Below are 19,635 nucleotides of genomic sequence, written 5' to 3'. Positions count from 1 at the left end.
GACTAAAGAATCAATAATTGCCAGGGTAAAACATGAGTTTGTTTTCCCATCTCACATCATACAATTCACTAATCAAACCCAAGGTTTTTTCCCCATGGATGACACAGACCCCTTAGAGCTGGGACAGCAATTGGCTTGTGCATTACATAAATCCCATTTTAAGCTGGTGTGGGGAATTCAGTGATCTAGGGCCCACATATTTGCTTCTGCACAGTGAAAATACATTTTTGTCATCCATAGGTAAGATGATGTTTTTATTTACACATCACTGTCCTGCTTTGATAGGAACTAAAGGCATTGAGGAAGAAAAGAAAACTGAAAAGAAACTTAATGCAGCAGCGTTGTCAAAAATAGAGTTTACAATGTTATGGTGGTTTTTCACTCCTGCAAAGCACTGTTCAGACCAGTTCCACACTGATCCTAAGTAAAGCCATGTTCCTGCCACAAAGTGCAAAACTGCCCATTATGTGCCTGTGAACCACACAGATCCCTGTGAAACTCCAAGCTTTTAAAAAAAAAAAAAAAAAAAAAACCTCATTTAAAAACCAGGTAATTTAAATATCTAGCCCAAATGACTCCATATAACTGTGCAAATAGAAATCTCGACTTTTTTTCCCTCCATCTATTCTCCCTCTCCTTCAGTCAACAAACCAATTCAATCTAAGGAAGAGAAGAGAAAATATAAAGCTTGAAGCACTACCTGGAGTCAAAGCTGCACCTCAGGGGAGTGACCCAAGCTCAGAAAGCCTCTCCTGACCTACAGCAGGGTCTGCTCATCCAAACCTGTCCAGGACAGACACAAGGACAGCCTGAACCCACTGCCACTTGCCCCCTCAATTTGTTATTTTGGCTTAAATCCCCCCCCCAGAGAAGTGACAAATAACCTTTTTCTCCCCATGTCCTCTGCTAATCATCCAACATTTCCATATCTCAAGTGGAGAATTGGGAGGTTAATGAGATGCAGGAGTCACATCTGCAGCCTAAACACACCGGAATCATTCCAACCACTCGTGTATTTATAGCAGGGAGTTACTATTATTAGAAACATAATTAAGAGCCTGAGATTCATATGCACAACTCTAAATCTACTTGAATGGAAGAACACACAAGTACCCCAAAGCAGAATTTATCCTCCTGTACTCAAGATAAAAATACACCGGGTCTTTGACTGGGTAGAGTTTTTACAGGAAAAAGGAAGGAGAAAAGAATGAGGTTGAGTCCAACAGGTAGCTAAAAAAAATTAGTTTTGTAAGCCTTGAACTTGGCAGCCATGAAACTCAGAGAAAAATTGTAACGTTTTTGTCATAACCAATAATCAAGAAAAATAGATTAGTGGCTTTTAGGAAAGTACAAGGCAATAAAATATGCAGAAACTCATTAATTTATCTATTATGCAAGAGGCTGTGAATCGTAACCTTTTGTATTGTTGGAAAAGAAACATTAAGCAAGAGGTTTGGATTTCAATAAAGCACATAAAGTAGCATCTAATATGATGCAAGAGCTATAATATGATAAAACATATCCCTGTCTTCCAAGAAATTCCATTATAATGGAACATTTCTCATTTTGATAACTTTATCTTGAGATAAAAAAAATAACTTTTCACATTGAGCATCTGCTTTAAGGAAGCCCAAAAATGTTTCAAACAATGTCCATTTAGCTGCCTGCTAATACAAGAAGTGCCTGTTACAGTGCTCATTTTCCTTCCTTTTTAACTAGGAATGACAGTAAATTTTGCTAATTTTGAACAGGGACCTCAAGTGTGGTCACTTCACTTCTGCCATTTCCACACTAATAAATGCATTATGAGAGTTTAGAATGAATTACCAGGCAGAGTTTGACTTCTGACTGGGAATCTTATTAAAGCACAGCTCCAGGGAAAGGTTTTTAATGCTGCTTAAATTATCATGGCAGTTTTTACAGATGGCGTGGCAGTTTCCCCCCCCTCCTCTTATTTTTTCCTGTCCACTTTCAGATTAAACTTCACTTTGCAGTTTATGCAAAGTGAAGGAACTCACATCCTTCCCCTGCTATCTTCAATTCCTCTAACGTGCAGCTCAGGGTTTTCATCTTGTCTTTTAAAGACTTTTCCAGTGTTGAACTTTGTCACTCAATCTCATTACATATATAAATATATATATAATTATCCATAAAGTGAGAAAGAGTGTGATTTTATAGATGTAGTTTTATACTTGTATAATGTATATAAAAACAAATGGGTTTTTTTGCACGAGAACAATGTGTTAACTCATTCCCAGCTGCTCCCAGAGTAGCAAAGTGCTTTGCCAGGCCACAAGAGCCAACCAAAAAGTTCACCTGTGCTGTCTCACCAACCTCCACATGTGGAGAGAAAAGCTTTTGGGAGAAGGAGTCAGAGGCTCATCTTAAAACCTTGTACTTTCCACAGCCAAATCTTGTCTAAGCTGATAACTGCAGCAGCTTTCCTGCTAATTGGTGACATTTCCTCGGGGACATCACCGTTGGTTGTACATTAGTGTCAGCCTTGTTTTTATCCCTGTGCCTTCTGCCAGTAATAACCAAGGTGGGAATTGCCAGGGATGGCACTGGAGCTGCTTTTGTTTTCTCTTCAAGTGGTTATTAAATCCACCTTGACCATGACTCCCACCACCTCTGCTTGTAAATTTGTTATGCATCCCGAAAACAACCACAGCAGAATTAAACACGACCACTGAGGAGCAGAGAAACAGTTTGGTGACATCCATATCCATGGTGTGGGGGTGCCAAGCCTCCACAGGGAGGTGAGGCAAAGCAAAGACAGCAGAAAAAAAAAAAAAAAAAAAAAAAAAAAAAAAAAAACCCAACCAAAAAAACAAAAAACAAACGAGCAGTCCAGAGAGAAATTCCCTACACTTATCCCCAATGACATATAAATACACATTCTCCAAAAAATACACAATGCAAGTCCTCATACATGTATAATGTACAGAATAGCCTGCAACAGGGAAAAAATCAGAGCTGTACAGACCACAAAACCACAGAGCAATTCTAATCCTACTTTCAGAACTCTGAGCTTCAACTCTCAGCTCTCCCACCACTAAGCACATCCCTACACTTTCGGGTATTGTAGTACAAACAATTATTCTCAACTGACCCTCAGCCCTGGCCTTACCCACAGAGGTGAGGAAGTCAGTTAAACTTCAGGGATTCAAGTTTTAAAAACAAAACAGCAGCTGAACTGCTGACAAATACCTTTATCACAGAGCTGACTCATATGTCTATATGCAAATACTTCCACGATGCCTCCAAAACAACAGAATCGCACACCTGCTCTCATTTTATACAACATGGCATTTCTATATCACTGTGCTCCAAGAAAATATGTAATTTAAATAAAAAGAAGTACCTTTTTACACTGCAGAGCTGCTCCCACTCGCAGCATCCAAACTGTTCAGTAACTCAAAGAGGGGGAAAAAAAACAACCATTGTGGCCCCAAATATTCCAGCAGCAACTTAACTTTCCTTCTAAACCATTCTCCAACCAAGGCAGCATTTAAGGGGGAGCTGGGAAAGCCCCTCCTACTCAAATATGCTTCATCTGAGCACCTCCAGAAGGATTGGGAGATGCTCAGGTGTGGTTGAGGACCTGCAGCAGCCACAGACTCTCTCCACAAGGCTGCTGCCATCCCCAGCAGGACAATGGTGATGTCAGTGCTTGCAAATGATGCACAATTGTGTCTTTATCACCCCGAGTCCTCTCTCCTCCAGGCTGAACAAACCAAGTGACCAAACCAAGCCACTCCTCCAGCCTTCCCCTCTAGACCCTGCACGACCTTCACAGCACCCCATGGATGCAGTGGATCCATGGATCAGCCCTGCCCTGTCCCATACCCTGCCACGATGGAATGTTGGGACATCCCAGAAACTCCTCTCCCTGCTGCCCTTATGGAGATCCTACAAGAGTTTGGGCTGTGGGGAGTTCCAGTGCCAGCTGAGCTAAAGGAGTGACATCCACACTTGACCCTGAGAGGTGACAGACTGATAAATGCTGTGTCCCTGCAAGGGGTCACTCCTCAGACCCAAACCAGCCCCCAGGAAAGCCCAGAGGAGCCTTTTCCAGAGACCTGCTCCTCCAGCTGGTCTGGAGAGCCACGGCCACTACACCCTGCACTGATCCCTTCAGGATGTGTCACTTTGAGACAAACCCTTCTCACAAGCTGCAGCAAGAGGATGTTTTTGTGGACAGACTGAAAATGTTTACAAAGATGGAACCAACAGTTTAGCTCAATGTAAGAGATCTCAGAGGGGCTCAGAAGACCACTGCGCATAAACTATGCACGATGGCTTGAGACAACAACCTGCTAACATCTTCCATAATTTAAACAGGCCTGAATAATTTCAATTATAATAATTTATTCAACGGCTTCAGCCCCTTCGCTGTCCATAAATTGTCTTTTAATGAGTTACAATGTTCATAGATTTACTGTTTCTTTTCCTTCACTTGTTTTGTTTTAGTCGGGAATTCTCTAGCAATGGAGTGCAGTGGAGCTTCACTAATGAGCTTTGTAGCCAAACAAATCCACGTCCCTGGTTTGGTTCTCTGAAGGCTAAATTGTAACATTAACAAATTAGGAAAAGAAAAGAAAAAAAAAAAAATTGTGCTTCTCCTGTGGTCACTAAAAAATTAACTTTCTGCAACTCTGTGTGCAATTCTGCCCAGCTCCATCTGCTCCTGTCCTGATTCCCCCATGGGAACTGGGATGAGCCAGAGGACTCTGCTCTGCTCAATCCTGCTCAGGTACACGGGGCAACACTGGAAACATCTTCCAGACAGATTCCCACCATCACCTCACAAAATCTCCTGCCTTAAATTGTGCTGAAAGCTCATGTGCTGCCTCTGCATCAGACCTGACTTCTGACTCGTCTTCTAAAGGTTGTCCAATATTCATTTAAAACAGATGTGGTTTCGATACTTTTTAGCTATGAAGGCATAAGTAACTCACGCTGGTGATTCCCAAGAAAAAAGAAAATTAAATCAAAATAGAATCTATAGGAAGCATTAATAAAAATTATCACTTCCAAGCATGTCTTGCGTCGAAAATGTTTGAGTGTTTTTGGTTTTTTCCTTCTGAAGGATTTCTGATGTAGATATTTAAGACAAGGCCCCAAAATTCATATGCAAGTGTCTAAGTATCTAATCCATTTTAAACAGAGCTCAACACTGTCAGCTCCCTGTAACACCAAGAGCTTTTCACCATAGGTAGATCTGCCTTCCTTGGCTGCTGGACTGGGAGAAGCTGCACTTGGGGCTGCACAGGAGGAGCCACTGACTCAGGGACCTGTCAAGACACTTGGACTGTTAATATCCACCCCCCTGATCTCCTGGAGGGCATCAACTATGTGAGGTGCTGGCTTGTCCTTGGGTTATTACCTGGTGTCTCTATGTAAAACTTGGCTTTGCCAGGTCCTTGAGGGACACAAGTCATTAATGGAAACCTGAGGGCTCCTAAGAGCAAATTAACAGACATATATATTTTATACATTCATCAAGAAAGGGAAATATGCCTGTGCAGCCATGTGTACAGCTTCTGCTGGAAGCCAAATGTTCCTAGTGGAGACTCAGATCCAGAAATGCCTCCACATTTCTCACCCTGTCAGACACAGGGCCCTGTAACACCTTCTCAAAGTCCCACAGAGAATCCAGCAAGGATTTCGGGTGCTGCTGAGCCAACACTGCCTTCAACAAGGAACAGCTCTGGGAAAGTTTGATCTGTCTCCTTTTAACATCATCTGAAATCATGGTGAGACCCCCCCAAAGCCACAGAATTACAGCCACTGCTGGGATTCACATAGAAATATCCACACACAGATTTCAGGAGAGGCAGGATTTTCTCAAACTCAGGGCCAGCAAACTTATTTCATGCAGAACACTGAACTGCAATCAGCAGTATCAGCTGCTCTCTGTTATCAGGCTGGGGCTGGGCAGGTGGCACAGAGACAGAGGTGATGACTTTTGGCTTAGAAGTGGCCTGAGAAAGGCTTCTGCCCTTGAACATGTGGGTGGTGATCACGGCTTATCCTCAGCATCTTTGTGAGTTCTTGGTTCACAGACCTTGAAGTCACTTCCTGACCTGCAAAACTTAAATTACACTTCAGTACTGAGGGGCAGGCTCAGTCTAAGATTTTATCAGTAGGCTGTGTGAAATGTTTATTATATGAGCAGCAGTGCAGGCTCTGTGTGAGTCAGCTCTCCCAGCTCCAGGAATGTTCTGTACCCTCAGCAGGGACTCTGCTGAGACAGCCTCTCTTGGAGCTTCTGCACCTGTATTTCTGTGCACCAGGCAGTTCCACTGGATTCACAATGGATTCAGTAACATAAGACACATTCATACTCAGAAATTCTCTGTCTGCAAAGGGATTTCCTACGGTACCTCCTAATTTGTGATCTTGCCCCACACCGAGGCAGTGAGTCTGAGGGGTCTAGACCCTGGTAAGCTCCAACCAGACACATTTTGGTAACAAAAGCACAAAATAACTCAGCATTGAGGCTTTCAGGAATCTCCTTCTTTTATCATCTATTCAGATCCCCTCTATTAGACCAGTCCTATTAATAAGGACATTCAAGAAGAGAGGAAACCCTGATTGTGCTGCTGTGCTTTGAAGAATGGCAGCCACAAGAGCTGCAGCTCCTAGAGGAAGGAAGAGAATAAAGTTACTGAGATGGAAGAGTATCAGCCTTCAAAAATGGGCAAAGGAAACCTCCAGTGCTCATTGTGGATTGCAGATTATTTAATTCTGACTGAGACACAAAATGTCCCAACGTGGAACTCACACCTGGGCACTGAGAACAGAAAATTCTCTCATGCAACAGCTTTGTCCTGGACAAAGCAACCCTAAGCACCACAACTTGTTCCTACAGGAATGTTTTGGGTTCCCTTATGAGGTTTTTTTGAGGGTTTCATGTATTTTTAAAGGTGCTTGCTGTTCTGCTCCGTGCCTTGTTGTCTCTGCCTTAGAGACTTCATACCATGGTTTTAATTTGCATTCCCCAATGAATATATGATTAGCAATTGCATTTATAATTAGTAGTTTTGTCATTTAAAGTTCACCAGTTTCGCAGCCAATTATTGAAAAAAAAAAAAAAAGGACTGTTTATTATTTTCAATATATTATTACTTTATTATGGCTCATTGCTTTAAAATACTTAGCTTAATCCTTTGCAGGTCCTTAAACACAAATATGGCAGCTATTAGCAACCTCTTCAGTCAGGCATAAAATTGTACCCACAGGCCTCATAAACAACAGAGTGTTTTGGAGAGATTAAATCAGTGTATACAGCTGCGAGGGAGGCCATTAGCAAATACATTCTCATTCTGCCTCAGTGTTATTTTGTTTTGCCACTGTGCTCTTGTCAAATCTATCAACTACCTGTGCTCTCCTCTCCATAAATAAGAGATGTCACCTCACCAGGTCCATCCATCAGAAACATTTCAGTCAACATACAATTACATCCTGCGCTCTCCTGCTAATATCCTAATTCCTATCATTTGTATTTCAAAGGGGACAAGCTGGATGGCAAAGAGGGGAGCCAGGCACAGGCCAGAGTGATTGATCTCTGCAGCCAGGACAAGTGCTCAGCTCAACCAGCTTCTGGTGGTGTAGACATGGGGCACTTCCTCAGGGCTGGACTTGGGAAAAATCTCATTCAGGCCAAGTTGGGAGTTGCTCCCCTTTAGCCTGGCAATTCCCCCTAAAGCCTGGAGCAAGATTTGGGATGGGAAAAGTGCTGGCAGCCTGCTGAGAGCACAGGTGACACCTCAGTTTGTCTGTGCACCTTCACACCAGGTGAATCCCAAATGTCCCTCCAGCCTCCTTCTCTCCCAGGCAATCCCAAATATCCCTCCAGCCTCCTTCTCTCCCAGGCAATCTGAAAAAAATCTCTCCAACCTCCATCCCTCTCAGACAATCCCAAAAATCTCTCCAACATCCATCCCTCTCAGGCAATCTCAAATATCCCTCCAGCCTCCTTCTCTCTCAGGCAATCCCAAAAATCTCTCCAAGCTCCTTCCCTCTGACTCTCTGGAGCACAGTGAAAAAAAGATGTGCATAAAGACAGGCAAGGCAACAATGACAGAGCTCAATTCTCGTTGTGCTCCAGCCACACTTGGTGCTTCAATTCTCCTCTCTTTCCCATCCACCAGATTATTTTCCCTAAATCTGTAATCCCCTTGAAATCATCAGGTGAGTCATTTTTCCATTATATTTCTGACTCAAGATTGCCAAGAGCTCCCTGCAGAGCCAACAGTAAGTGCACTATTTGCTAAAGGACAGAACAATCTCAAATGAGAAGGAACTTGCATGGGAAGTAAAAAAAAATATGACACAATTATCATGTAAATTATAGTGGCTGTTTTAAATCCCCTGCCAGTGAGACATGAGGTTATACCACATGTTTCTGAGGCAAAGAGAGAATTGCTTTCTTGCCTGGAGAAAAGACAGCAATATTAGAAGAACAACCACACACACACACAAAAAAAATCCAACAAAGCAAATCCGTATCTTTGGTGCAGTGAATATTGGCACTGCTTTACCATTTCCCATGTAGCACTTTCTGTATTGATATGTAGAACTGCAGGTCATGTGGGGCAACACTCATTGCAAAAAATCAAGGTAAAAAAACCAAATAAAAACTGTGAAAGACTAAAAGAAAATAGATTTCATATCCTCCTTTTCCTATTTCCAGCCTAACTAGGCCACCGTGACTAGTTTCTTTTCTTCTATCTGCTCTGAAACAATGTTCTAAGTAAGAAAGGATAGACAGATAGATCAGATAGACAGATGATGATGATGATAGATAGATAGATGGATAGATGGATAGACAGACAGACAGATAGATAGATAATGTGATGCATTCTCTGTCTTCTCCCCTTCAGACGAGCCTGAAGAGAATCAGACCTGTAGCTATCAGCCAATTCCCAAAGCTCAACATCTTTCCTTGGGTCTTTCCTTAGGTAGTTCAGGAGCTGGAGGGAAGATTCCAATTCAAATTTTAAGCCACCTTTAAAGTTTGCAGTCTGGATAGGACACAGGAGCCTCCAAAATATTGTTTTCCAGACCCTTTGGCCTGGAACTTGATCCTGTCAGTCCAGAAATCTCTATTAAGGGATCTGGACCGACCCAGGTTACTGTCCCAGTGTTCCCATACCATGGTTCCTATACCTGCAGACAGTATGGATAAACTACAGGAAAATGCATTATTGCTTCAGATCAGACTCTTTCAAATTGCTCCTTTCCCTTCTCAAGACTCCACTGCTCTGCTTAGAAAGTTTATCTGCAGGAACTGAAAATCTGTTCATCACCAAATGAGGATATGGCACTGAGATAAGGGAAGGGTGAAATCCCACTCCACGACAAAGAGACAATTAACCTCATGCAATTTAAATGAACTTGGCATCAACAGTGTTTGGGCAGAGCCAGCCATGCTCCCCACCACAAACGACCAGGATTGTTTGGTGAGAAATGCTGCACCCCAACAAGGCACTCCCAAGAAAACAGAATGATCTGGAAGGGAAAGACCTGGGACAATGTTTGTCTGAAACAGCAACAGGCTGCTGCTCATACGAAATAAATGCAAAATTGAAAATAAAAGGGGATTTATGTATATTCTGCTAATGGTTCTGCTTGTATGAACTTGGATGCAACATGTTGCAATGGGCAGAAACAAGTACCTGCTCTAATACTGCATTTCCTGATAATGCACTGGCAGGTCACTTTCTCCTTTTTTTTTTTTTTTTTTTTTTTTTTTTTTTTTTTTTTTTTTTTAGTATTTTTCCACAAGCTATTAATAATAAATATATTTATTTTAGAAAGCTTGGGCAATATGTTGTACCTAAGACTTAAAATCAGTCTTTAAATCAACATGCTGGTCAGGTCTCCTCTGGCCATGATATACAGGTTGGGCTGCAGGACGGAGGGGAGAATGAAGGAAAAACACTTACCCAGAAGAGACACACACAAAAAAACCCTACTGATTTATGAATGCAACACTTGGAAAGTGTTGAGCATGCAAATCAAAAGCTGCCTTGGAGCAGGTTCATTTAATAGCACCCACATTTGTATGGCAGGTTAATCACACTGATGCTGACAAAGCAATGCCAGGGTAACTTTAATAAAGATTTGGGGCTTGCTTGCTTTCTTTTTAAAGGTATACTTCCAGCTCATTTGGGTCCCAGATTTAGATTTCTGAGTGCAAAGTTTAAAAGGTAAAGGAATGGTCATAAAGAAGTAGTCAAAACAAGAAAAATAAAAATTAAAAACAACTTTAGATGCAGTATTTCTTTGCATTCACTGCAGCAGGGTGTTACTAGAGGAGAAATCCGAGAATTACGTAGTCATACTTAAATGGGAAACAGCACAAGGGTAAAAAAAAGTCCTCTGGCATTAGTAATGCAAGATGGTGCAGGAAGAGTTAAGGATGTTTTCTACACTGGTGTTTCACATCATTTTATGTAACTTACAATGGGTTTGGAACAAGGCAGGTTTTGGTTAGAGTCTTCTCAGGGTCTCCTTGGTAGAATATAATAACAAGTCTAGACCAGTAACACATATTTTCTCTGCTTTCTCTCCACCTTCCACACAACTGTCTCAAGATATACTGTGGCAAAATTATGGCAGCTTTGGCAAGACATCAAGAGAGAAAATGCAGTACAGGGGCACAGCACAAACGATTCACCAGTTCAGTCCAATATATACAATTGTAGATGTGGAGAGAAACTTCAGGTGATGTCAGATTAGTTACTACATCCAGAGCCACCAATTCAAACAACTTCTTCATTGTAGTCTCACTGCTACATCAACATTACCAAGTAAATTCACACAGCAGAAGTAAATAATTAGATCAAATCTGGTACTGAGGCGTCTATGCCTACACTATATATATATATATATATATATTTCAGGCATTCACTGGGGATTAGATTTAATCTGCTCCCCTCAACCAAACATACCCACCATGCTTGTGGTTCAGGACTTATCACTGTCCCAGACCTTTTATCTCCATTAGAGGTTGGGACTCGTTGCCTGGGGCTGTTGGTGCTCAGGAAAACAGAGCTGTGAATTGAATCAGCAACACAATCAGGGGGGACAATGAGGGCACTGCCTTCACTGCCACACCACTGCTGCAATCACAACACAAATAGATGTCGTTGTATTACCCACACTTCAACTGGCAAATGGATGGTGAATAAATTTGCTGGCTTTCCCTGAGTCGCTGGGATGGATGTTCTATTTCATTAATGCAGCCACCCCAGCCATCCCTTCATGCTGGAGATACACCAAGTGTATAAATAAAAAGTGAAGCCCCTGCAAACTAGAAACATGCCCTGTGGATGGCATTACATAACTTTGTATTGTACACAGAACTTATGCTTTAAATGAGGGGAAAACTAAACTATTCAAGACATTCCTTGCTATTTGCTGTAAAGCCACAGGTTAGCCAAACACAGCAAGATCTCTGTTGTAGCAGCTATTTTTGCTCCAGTTGCTTTGTATCACACATAAGAGGTTTTCCTTTTGCATCAGATTCTATAGAACATCCTTATTATATAGGCTACAGGCCTCGCTAGATTTCTTTTTAATAAAACCTATCTCTTTCAATTAACTTGATTGGATGTGTTAATGTTTTGGGACTTGATTAATAATCCTGGGAGATAATTCTGCAAAGGTCCAGAGGCACTAAAATGTCCATGCAAATGGGGAATGATGGAGGAATCGTGAATGCAATCTATAACACTCAGCACAGCAGCAAGCCCAGAGCTGCCACGCTGCTCAGCTGCAAAAAACAAACAACCCATATGCCACAAGTATAAACTATCTGGTAGCTCAATCTATCATCTCTCTCATGCAACTGAGCAAGGAACAGAATTAACAGTGTAATACCTTCCTGGAGGAGTGCTTTCATCCTTGGGCTTTAATTAGAGATTTATCTGAACTAGAGCTCCCACTGTAAGCACACTGAAATCCAGATACATAATCCTCAGCTTTTATCCAGCTCCCTAAATAACACTGCAGTTACTCAGCAGAGAATTTGCACCCCAAGCACAGCACAGGCTTTGGATTCCTCTCCTGTGCCATGAGACAGATCAAGCACCTGACTAAAAGCACCTGAAGCTCTGGTGCCTCGCGTGAGCCCAGGGCTGGAGGACAATTTCTGCATCTGCTCCTTGTCTCATACGCAGAACAGGGAAATTTTCAGAAGAATGACTTTCAGAGGGTTATTTCCTCATCACTGTTCATGCAGATGCATTCCTGACAGCACACAGAGAGGATCCTCCTCTGACAGATGAGGTGAGGGGTGGAGGGTTGGCTGCCCTCTGCTCATCCTCAGGTTTCCACACAACTCCCCAAAGCCACTGTAATCTCACCCCATGCTCTGCAAACCAAGGCATCACTTCCAACTCCCCTAGAGAAGGGAGAGAAAGGAACAATTCATTCCAGGACCAGTGCTGGTTCTTTCCAGACAGAATCTTCTTCCCTCATCCAGTGATCCCATTCACTTCCCAGGTTTGGGGAATATAAATGAAGCCAGTGGCCAGATATGCTCAGCAGAGCCTCCACTGCACCTCAGACACCTTGAGCACAGAGCCACGGTCTCCTCTTCAGCCCCATCTCCAACTCCCTTGGCCAATCATGGTCATCATCTCACACATAAAGTGATAAAATATTTACAGCTAGAAGGCTGCTAAATTTATTCCCCTGTGCCCACATGCACAATTTGCACAGCAATCCCTTTCTGGCTTAAATTCTGCACACTAAACCTTAATTACTGCAGTCTGACAAAGTGAGAAATTGGACAGGAAATGCGATTTTGAAAAGCATCGGCGTGACAGAGGTGACTAACAACAATTTTCAAAAGCAACTTCAGGCAATTTCTTAAATAAAACAGTTTGTGGGTTGGTTTTTCTTGAGCTGGAACTTGTGCTGATAGTGGAACTACAAGGGGCAGAAACCTCAAAGTGACCAGGAGGACGTTCTCAGGTTTGGTGTGTGACAACAAGATGTGCCATCAGCCCTCTTGAGAAATGCATCTCAGAATAATTGCTAATCTGATGAACAAACCCCTCACCAAGCCAGTAAATGGAATATTCAGAAATTCAGAATGCAGTTTTCTGAATCTAGAAAATCTAGAGATTTGTTAAAGCAGCACTTTTAAAGGAAAAGTAATTTCCAATTAATTTATCGACCAGTTTTGGAAATAGTCACCATCATCACTTACACTGATTTTGTAAACTTCTTTTTTCTGATTTCAATTTACTTATTATTTAGACATACATACAAATTCTTATCAAACTTGCTTGAAAGAAAGCCTTTCCCTCAGCTGACTTCTTTCTTTCTAAAAATTTACTTTCCTTTTCAGCTCATGAAAATATTCCTGGCTCCAGCTTTTTGACCACCTGGTAACATTTTCAAAACTCCTACTTTTTTTCCTATGGTTGGAAAAAAATATTTCCCACAAAGATGTTACAATTTTCTAATTTTAAAACTTCAAAATTCAGATTTGCAGATAATACACAACTACAGAGATTATGGTCACAACTTTACACATTGATGCCAACTGTGGTGCCAAGGCCACCACTAAACCACATCCTTCAGTGCAACATCCACATATTTTTTTAAAAAATTCCAGGCCCTGTGATGGAGAGCACAGAATTAAAAACTTCTTCATGGATTTGACCATCAGAAAATGATGCCATAAACTCACTGGAAGTGCTAATGCAAACATATGGTTGTTTTTTTAAATTAAGAATTAGGTTATTATCGAAATATTAAAATTTCAGCCCAGGCCCAGCTAAATGGCTTAAGATGATACATCATATTTTAATCTAACAAAGGCTTCATCTGTTATCCTGAAATTCAGAATTAGCTCGATGTGTTTCATCCAACTCACTTGTCCTGGATTGTAAAATAATGATGTAATTTGTAATAAATTACTAACACCAGGTTTCAGCAGTGACAAATTGTTTACTTAATTCAATAAAATAGTGTCACTTTTGTAAAGTGCATAATCTCAGAGAACTCAGCTGGTTGTGAATTGCAGGTTATGAAGAAAAACATTCATGTCAATCCAACATACAGAAGAAATAAGATCTGAAGCAAACTAACTGCATTCCCTCAGATCACTCTTTTGCACTTTGGTGTCGCTCTCAATTTAAGTTTTTTCAGGAAATCAGCCAGCCTGGAAGAGGCAGGATCATTCTCGCTCACTGACTCTGATCTGACATGACTAACAAAAGCAGACACGATATGTCAGAGCAATGAATGACTCATCAGGCTGGGAAATTCAAAAAAAATACCATTTTCCAGGATACAATTTTTGACCTTTACACTCAACCCCAACCTACTGCACGCACAGGTCTTGTACAAACAGCCCTGAGAGCAAGGTGCAATAAAACTTGCCAAAGGAAGGCAAAGTTTGGGGGAAAGGGATGGTATTTAACCACCTCTGGCAAGGTGCAGTACAAGGTACAAGAGACAGTACAAAAATACCAGCCTTTCCATAGTTTTAGCCAGAAATTCCTCCTTTACAAATCCTTCCCTTCTGTCAGCTGTTTAGGGGCCCAGGAAAAGTGATTTATCCTCATTACCCACTTTTTCCATCTCTGTAACTAGGACCAAGACACTGCTCTGTGCTACACCATTGCTGGGACAATTCATTAATGTCTGGGAAGTGCTCTGGAGATGTGAGGGATTATTGCTGGTACATTTTACACTAATTTTTATGGGCCCAGTCAACCACTGTCCCCAAATCCCTGCGCTCTGCAGGGCCTAATTGGGCTAAAAGGAAAGAGTTATTGCAGCTTGCCCTGGTGCAGCCAGAAGAAAAGGGAGACAATTAATTGATTTTTACTTTTTCACACTGATTTGGATTCTAGTGGTGATTAAGGCACCAGTTTTCCTATACATGTGTTTCCACATGAAATTTCCCTGAAACCAATGAGGTTCTTGATCTGTTTACCCAAATATTATAGGATGAAAAATTAGGACCTCAGTCATCTTCCAGATTCCCTGTTGTCATAATTTACATTTTAATTTTGCTTCCACAGCTTGTATCTAGAAAATCAGCTTTTAAAATAACATTGAGGAATATTTTGTAGAAATAAGAGGAAGAAAATTAAATTAGAATATTAGAATAATAGGCAGCAAGTAGCCTACACATGACATAATTTAATTTAAATTCATAGAATAAAACTTTTCAGTTGATTACAATATTTCTTTGATTATGTGGGCGTTTTTTTTCAAGCAACGAAATCCATTTTCACTTAAACCACTCTTTGAAACCCAAAAGCTCAGGCAATCTGTTGTACATAAATCTGCTCTGCTTTCCCTCGCTGGACCATGCAGCACACGTTGTTTTCCCTTGTGCTGTGAGGTAGTTGGGAGAAGAAGCTGCCAGACAGCTTGGAAGTCATATCTGAAGAGATGAGAGAAGACTGTTAAAAGATAGAAAGGAAATGAGGAAGGATCTGAATGCCAGAACGAATCCGGGATCCGCGCACGTCAGGGAAAACAAAGATGAACGGAAGATCAGGAGGAGCAGCGTTGAGCTCATCAAGAAAAGCAAGGCAGGAAACCAAAGCCTGGAAACAGTGAGATGAAAAAGGAGCAGTGACAGATCTGTGCTAAGTAAAAAATAGGAAGGAAAGAGGTAATAGTGCAAAGATTATTAGGAAACCTAAAGAAATCGATGATGAATTTTCTTCCGTCATTTGCCTCTCGAACCTGTATGAAACATCCAAGAAATTGGATTTACCCATCACAGGAAAAAGAAACACTGAAAAGAAGGAACATGAGTAGCAGGAGTATGGAATGCAGGTACCACTGGAACATGGATGCTCATTCCAAGGGCCACTTGTTGTAACTGCACCATGGATTTACTCCTAAGGAAATGCAAACTCAGTTCATGTTGCCATAGCCCAACCCTTTGTATTTAAAAAGCAGAGAGTGCTCAGCTCAACTTTTACTGAAATACTTTACTCATTAGGTCCATCCTTACACATGAGTCTGTACACAAATAATTTTCAGGCTTATCAGCTGTAAGCTAGCAAAAACCATGAGAAGAATTTCTAATTCTACCCCTACATATCAAACCAGATTCCAGTCTTTCCTTCAACAATTTGATTTTTAGGAAATGATAAGGAAAAGCATTTACAGTAAAAGTGCTTCTCAATAAATCATCATTAATTATACATGCACACTAAGTGCATCAAACAAGTTTGGGCACACAATTAAGGAACTAATTACAGTGACTCTGCAAATCCAGACTTAAATGGACTCACCTGCCCTCAGATTCACCTGATCATTTCTGGGGGGGGCTACTCAGTCGCACAATGGTTTCTTCGCTATTAAGCGCCAACTGTTGAAAATTTTTAAGCAACTGCACTTCCATGCCTAATTAATCATGTAATTGCCATCATTATTGGGACACCTTTTTGATAACTTAGCCTTTGCAATGCTTCAGTTGTAAGGCAGGCAGATGGGAGAGTGGAGAAGCAAGTGTTGCAGCCACGCACAATCAGGCGCGTGCTCAGCTTGCACGGCGCGGAACAGCCTCGGCTCTGACGGCAGCCAGGAGGGAGGAAATGCTCCAGCAGCAATCCAGGGATGCCAAAGATCCCTCAGGATCCTCCCACTCACAACCCACCAAACACTGAAAATCATAAAAAGGACATCAAACCAACAGTCTGTGGCTGAGTCTTAGTGCACACACTTTGCCATTTCTAGCGGTACAACCGTAATTCCTCCTGGAGATTTGGGAAAACCTGGTATGGCCCCAACACCAGTTTTTCCCTTGTCAGATTTTGTCTGTGCCTTCCCAAACACCTTAAGATGAGCAGAAATGAGCCCATTGTTCCAGCAGGAGCAGGTTTGGACAGGGATCAGTGTATTTGATAAGGGCCATCCAGATCCATATGTGATCTCAGCATGGTTATTCCCTGGACAGATAATCAATGCCTGTGGATAAGCAGCATTTTCCTTGTATCTTACTGAGTGCTACACATTTCTAAGCATGGACAGGCACGTATATGTGTAAAAAGGAATGTGCACAAGGAAAACTAAACTTACCCAAACCTCCTCCACACTCAGACCTGTTTCAAAGATGAACAGGAGCCATTAACTTTTATTTCTTCCTCACCATTTCTCAGAGACTTTTTCCAATCTCCAATAAAGCTAAAAGTGTAGAATTCAGGGGAAAGCAACATCTGTCTTGGTGGCACTTCCAACTGAACTTGGAAGCCTTGAGAATTTCAAATCAGTTTGAAAACCATCACTGCTGGTTGGGGGTTTGAGATTACCCAAATACAACGTGAAAATTCTGACAAAGTTTTTCCACCTCTGGGTTGAAACCTGAGGGAATCTGAAAAGGCTGAAAATGTGGCTACTCCAGAAAAATATTAAAATAAAATTACAAACTTCTGCATTGTGCTTGGGTTGGGCAGAGGCTACAAACACCAGATGATTTCTGATGTCACGTGCACCATTTCAGGAGCTGTGCATCAAAATGAATGTTCTGTAGTGGCAAAGTCAACAATGGGATTTCTTGAGAAATGAGGTATTTACCAGCAGAGGAAAGGCCACTCTACCCTTTTTATTGCCTGTTAAGAGCAACCTATTCCTGTTTTCACCAGGCTCCATGTGCAAATTCCACCGAATACACCATGACTTGCATATGTGTGTATGGGAGGGGAAATATTTGTGTAAGATTCAAAGAGCAGCATCTGTCTAATATCTAAAGGGTTTTTTTTCCTAACTGTCTGGCATTTGGGGCTCAGCTCTGCCTTACTCTGCAACAACTAAAACTATTTCTTACTGATACAGCAGTTTAACAGTTTGTTCTCCCTGATGCATGTGATAAATAGAGCAGCTTCAAACCTTTTAAAAATATTAAAGGTTTTATGGCTGGATATGTGACAGCCTTGATTAATCCTGTGCTGACAGCATGAGTCAACGTGTGCAGATATCTGCATTCAGGACCTTCAAAGTTGGAAGAGTTTTCTTTGATAAAGGTAAAGAAGCTTTGTAAAATATGGCTCATGACATGCAGCACTGGGAGAGAATTTTAATGCTGCAGTAGACACTATAGTTCACTAGAAAGTTAAAAAAACAGAACATTCCTCTGTGACTGAAAACACCAGGGTTTTGTCCTTTTTTTCTTTTGGTCTGGAAAAGGACATGGACTTGCTGGAAGGCCATTAAAAATGATCAGTGCTGAAGCCCCTCTGCTCTGGAGCCAGGCTGGGAGAGTTGGGGATTTTCAGACTGGAGAAGGCTCTGGGGAGACCTCAGAGCTCCTTTCAGTGCCTAAAGAATCTCCAAGAGAGCTGGAGAGGAACTTTGGACAAGGACATGGAGTGACAGGACAAGGGGGAATGGCTTCAAGCTGGCAGAGAGCAGGGTTAGATGGGATATTGGGAAGAAACTCAATCCTGTGAGGATGGTGAAGCCCTGGCATAGGGTGCCCAGAGAAGCTGTGGCTGCCCCTGGATCTCAGGAAGTGTCCCAGTCCAGGCTAGATAGGGCTTGGAGCAACCTGGATAGTGGGAAGTGTCCCTGCCCATGGCAGGGGTGCCACTGGATGGCCTTTAAGGTCCCTTCCAAATTGGTGATTCTGTCATTCTATGAAAAAGAAACCAGAAGATGAGAAAGAATGACCCAAAACAGAGCTACTCATGCACAGCTTAATGTATATCTGCATATTTTTTCACCTAAAAGTTAATGATTTTACAATTAAAAAGAAAATCTAAAATTAAATCAGTCTCTAGGGCTCTCAGAAGTCTCTAACTGAGTTAAACCCATACGTGTCCCATCCTGCTGTTGGCAGATGAAAGCTGGAACCTTCCCTTTTGGAGCACAGCAGTGACTTTTAACTCCCTTGGACTAACACCAGCCCTGAAGGCAGGAGGATGCTCAGGATTTATTTCACACCTTATTTACCTCAAAAGTATTTCACCCTTATTTTGGTATCTGTCTTTGTGCTGGATTGCTAAAACACCAATAAACTGATCCAAGGGTTTAAATTCAGAATTAAAAAATACCAATATCGAGTGGGAGGTGGCTGCCTCAGAGAGACCATGGGGCAAGCTGCTCTATTCCAGGTCCAGCTTGATTATGATGACAAATGGCAGAGGAAACCTCCTTGTTCACCCAAACAAAGATCAGCCCCTATCGTTTTCAAGTTTCCATAGCAATGTGATAGTCCAGTATAAGCAGAGCTCCGGGGAATATGGAGAAACAATACAATTCAATTATCCCCATCATTTCAAATGGCTGATTGGGGTAGGGGGAGCCTTAGGAAGCCAGCCCACTTCCAAGAGAAGAAAAATAATCTCTTTATCTTTGGTTTTTTAATTCTGTCAGGGATGGCCTAAATTAGGGAGTGACAACTTGCAAAGCAGGGACATATTCTCTCCTTAAATCAGGTCTGGAAATGCCGTGAGATGAACTCTGATAATGCAGCCTGCAAGCCCTGGGAGCCAAAGCTGTGCAAAATTGTTTAATATGGTCAAATCCTTTAATCCTCATATCTGCTGATGCAGAAAACAGAATATTTCTACCATTTATTACCAGAAACATTATTTTCAAACTCCATAAATGTTGCCTGAAGATCTTATGCAGTGGAGA

The sequence above is a fragment of the Zosterops lateralis genome (assembly GCF_965231275.1).
Source record: "Zosterops lateralis genome assembly, chromosome: 9".
Taxonomy (NCBI): domain Eukaryota; kingdom Metazoa; phylum Chordata; class Aves; order Passeriformes; family Zosteropidae; genus Zosterops; species Zosterops lateralis.
This window is presented reverse-complemented; position numbering follows the sequence as displayed.